Genomic DNA, 4,919 nt, shown 5'->3' on the forward strand with positions numbered 1-4,919 from the left:
TAGGCTGGCAGTTATTATTTCAATTTTTCTTATAACTCTGAGGTTGAATAGCTCCCTCAAAGTATTACATTAGAGGCAGTCAATTTATCATGGATAAAATTTCATTGCACAGAATAAACATACTATTAATCTCGGTTAATATTTCTATTAATCTCTAAAGAAGTTGCAGATATTACACTACGCAATGCATTGTCTTATGCTGCTGGGTCTTGGTAAATGAAAAATTGACTCATTAGCTCAGAAGCTGTTACAAACCAAAGACAGCCCATCCCCCCTCCACACCTCTATCTGTCTCTCCAGTGCACACAGTAGCTCCTTTTTCACCATGATTGTTGAAGACCACAGGGAGAAGACATTATATGCATAGGTGAGTCATCAAAATATCACCCTAATCTCACAGGAGAGTTCTCTCAAACACCTCTCTCTCCTGAGGATAGGTAAAACCAAGGGTGGCAGTCTCTCTCTTTCTGGCCTTTACATGAATTCACCTTTGACACATTTCAAGTTCTTCCATTCAAGTCCATGTGTTCTTCCCCAAAGGACCCAGCCATCTTAACTCACTACTTGAACATGGTGGAGTTCAGCATTATTTAGAAGACAGGTAAGGGTTCCTAGTCTCTTCCTGAGGCTATGTCCACACCTCACCCAGCATCTTATGTTCAGGTTGCCAGGCTTCACAAGCTACCCTTTACTACAAACTGCATCAGCAGTTGAGAAGTTTGAAAGGACCCAATCCTTGGTTTCTCTTTCCCTGACAATTTATTTTCATAATAAAAGCACACATAGCCACATATCTATTACTGTTCTTCAACCCCAGCATGGCTTCTTCAAAGTCTCAAAAGAAAACAGAGACCCCCACCCCCACCTCCAAAGAAACATTATCAGTGAAAGATTATTCAGCGAAAGTGAACAGATGGCAACATTTCTGTTGAGGTAAATAATCTCTCTGGTTAAACTGTTGAAACAAATAGCTACTCTGCTTAAATTGCAGGGGTTTTCTGCACATTTTCAAAGGTGGCAGTTTGAAAAGGCATTGCACATAAACACATGCTGCCAAATCTGCTTCTTATCAAGGATGCTACTGTAGGAACAAATGAGCAGAGCTGAACAGGAGTCTGTCTTCTCAACAAAAAGATATTTTAAAGTTGTAATGTAAGCAGGTTCTATTATCAAAGCTAGCTATGTGGTAGAATATTGAACAACAATACCAGAACCTGTTATTGATGGTGACATTATGAAACAATATAAGTGACAGTCTGGCAGACAACCCTCACTGAGAAAGAGGAAGGATTTCCAAGGTCTTGCCTGGTAAAATCTATTAAAAGACATTTATAGAGTGTAGCTTCTTATTTTAAACCATATGCTTTGGCAATACATGGCAGGGCTAATGATACAAAAATAGTTTCTTAAAGGCATCAATGAGAAATATAATATGACTAAGGAAACATGCATATAAATCAAAAGATTTATAGGAAACATCAAATGGCTATGTTTAAATTAATTTTCTTTGTCTACTATCAATACATCTGGTGCCGGGTTTGTTTGTTTTGTTTTTTTGGTTTGTTTTGGTTTCTTGTTATTGTTTGCTTTTGAGTAGCTCACTGTGTAGTCTTAGTTGGCTTAGAAGTCATTTTATAGACCAGCCTGGCCTGAATTCACAGAGATCCATTTACTTCTGCATGCTGAGTGCTGGGATTAAAGGCGTGGACCAGATCTTAAAACTAATAAGTAAACATAGGAGACTTTTCAAATTAATAGAAAATAAGGAGATTGATGCCCAGGCTCATGCTTAATGATGTATCATCAAGATAATTTATACACAAAGGCATTAAAAATGGATAACATCAGGCAAACTATAACCATATCTGACTTTCCTAAGGGCCACATCATTGTTAAGTCCAAGAATTACTTAGAAGTGTCGGTGTGTTGACTATGCTAATGCCATCGTTTTCTATTTGGATATAAGATAGCTAACTCAAAGACACATGCTGAGAGATTATGACTTTTTACATGTTATCTAGTAATTTATGGTATCAAAACAGAAATTCTACTGCTGTGAGGAGACACTATGACCAAGGCAACTCTTGTAAGAGGTTCATCGTCATGGCAGGAAGCAGGCAGCCCTGGAGCTAGAACATTATTGATAACTTACATCCAGATCTGCAGGCAAAGCAGAGAGAAGAAAGAAAAGAGAGAGGGAGAAAGAGAGAGGGAGAGGAGAGGAAGTCAAAGCAGAGGAGACAAATGGAGACATGAAGACATACAGAGAGACAGCTTGGGCATAGTGTGGGCTTTTGAATATTCACTGCCTACCCCCAGTGACAGATTTCCTCTAACAAAGTCACATCTCCTAATCCTTCTAGTCCTTAAAGTTGATTAAGAATTCAAGTTTAGGAGCCTGGTGGGGACCATTCTCATCCACACCGCCGCCACATCCTTTTTTTTGGTTAGTCTTTTAAAGGTCCTATCTTCCCAGAGATGAATATCCTTCACTTCGCAGTTACACCATCTATTTGTGTCATAATTGCTTGCCAGTGCCTACATTCCTGCAGAACTGTTTTCAAGAGTAAAGTACAGTCCAAGTAGAGTTAAGAGGAGAATATCTAATGAGCACTGTGAGAAGTCCCTAGAACAGCAGCTGTTTCCATTGAAACGGACAGTGAGTCAGTAGCTTCTCAAATGCAACATCAAATGGCCCAGTAGTTTCATATGCCTTTTCTTTTACTTTTATAAGGGATTTTTGAATCAATAGAGTTTTATTACTTAGATGGGCTCACTTTATTATTGATCACAAACTTGGAACCTTCTCATCAACCCTGAAAGATACAATTAGGGCTACCATGTAAGGACTTTGCTTATCTGTAATGACAGAAATACACATACCTTTTTATTGTTTGTGGCTTTTTGTGAATGTTTTGTATTTAATCTGTGACCCTGGCAGCAGGTGATAATGTAAGATGCTGCAGCTGAGTCCCTAAAGGCAGGCTGGTGGAGTGCAGAAATCACAGTTCCTCCTTTTTGTATATTACAAAAGGTGAATGCATAGGAAGGGGTGGTGGGGAGGCAGGAATGAGGGCAGGCGCTGTGTTCTTTAGACTGTTTCCTGCTGTCTGGAGGCAAGGTAAATTCTGAGACCCAAGAAAACTGGGACACTGGCCAAGTCCTGGGAGACATGGCTGTTTCACTCACTGTCCAGGATGCTGGAATACACACACACACACACACACACACACATGCACAGGCACATGCACACGCACATGCACGCACGTATGTACATAGCAGAAGATAAAGGTAAGGAGTTTAAGGGCCAGACGATCTAACAGAGTTTCCTGTGGAGTAGAAACTTAAGGGAACTGTCCTATTTTGTCTAGGGAAGGTGGGACAATCAGTTGCCCAGTGTCTTGCTTTTTCCACAGTTTGTCATGTCGTCAGCAGACAAGATCAAGGGAAGATTTCTATCCAATGACCAACTTCACCACATCTAAGTCAAGTTCCAGGTAGAGGGTCTTCTGTGCCCATCATCGTCTTAGGAGATTAGGGATGCTGCCAGAAGCTGACTTTCTATCACAGAAAGCTTTTTTTTTTTAAATTAAATTTAAATACCATCTTCTGCAGACCTCTGAAGCATTTGAGGACCCTCTATCTATTAAGTGCATCTGAATAGTCAACCTTTGCTTGGTTTTAGTTACTTGTTTCAAAGTTAGGCTTAACTTTGAAAGCATATGCAGGAGGCTAAATAAAGCTTATTCCTGTAATTAATTACATTAGTACTTAGCATGACTGCTATTAAAATAATGATTTTGAATTGAAGCTCTTCTAATATTAAAAATACATCTCTTAAGCATAGATACAGGCCATAGAGAGACTTATACCTTTATTGATTCTTTTATAGTGCACCATTATAGACCATTATAGTTTGTATGGCTTAGTTTATCCAAAGAGCCAAAACTTAAAAGGGAAAGAAGCTAAACAAATATTGCTGTGAACCTGAGTAGACCGTACGAGTTTATAGATAGTGATTAGCAAATATACTTATTTATCGAACATATGTAGTTACATATCTAAGTTTCCTAGGAGCTTCTTGTTGCATAGTTACCAAAGACATAAGTAGTTAGACATAAATCTTAAAGTCACTTTTGTTAATCTGAATAGACCTTTGTAACCTTAAAATGTCACCATCATATACAGATTCGACTGGAAAAGGGTGGTCCGAGGTTCTCCAAAGAAAGACATCCCAAAGGGAATAAGGAGATGTATGACACAGTTCCCACAGGTGAACTACAGAGAGGTTCCAAACCCGAAGTTCTAAGGCATCCCAAGGACTTGGGGAAGACTGAACAGAGAAGGCACAAGCTGCCCAGTGAGTCGTCACCTTCACTGTGCAAGGGCCAGGGTCAAAGAGCCAGAGGGTGAAAACCGTACTCAGAAAAAAATGAAGCCTCACCCAAGGAAATTGGTCCGAGGCAGGCGCCTCCACCAAAGACTCAGAGAAACATTGAATAACTTACCAACTGCCAGTGATGGATAGGATCCAAAGATTGGTGGACCAGAAAGTATCCACTTGTTGTTGTTGAGGGTGGAGAGGACTAGTAGGGTTCGGTGTGGCTAGACACCAGGAGAGAGAAACACACACACACACACACACACACAAACATCGTAGTAATGTTAGGATAACATTTGTGGGGTGGGAGTGGGGAAGCACCTTTGTTGGGCCCTTGCCAAGGTGTGCTGCTAAAGAGATTACACCAGGCAACTAGTACAAGAGGTTTATTCGGGGAAGGAGGGAGAAAGGCCAGCTCAGAGTAAAGACATGAGGGCTAGAGGCAAGCAGCCAGAGAGACCAGAAGAGAATGAACAAGATAGAGAGAGAATGAGAGAGAGAGAGAGAGAGAGAGAGAGAGAGAGAGAGAGAGAGAGAG

Source organism: Mus caroli, chromosome 13 (genome assembly GCF_900094665.2).
Source record: "Mus caroli chromosome 13, CAROLI_EIJ_v1.1, whole genome shotgun sequence".
Taxonomy (NCBI): domain Eukaryota; kingdom Metazoa; phylum Chordata; class Mammalia; order Rodentia; family Muridae; genus Mus; species Mus caroli.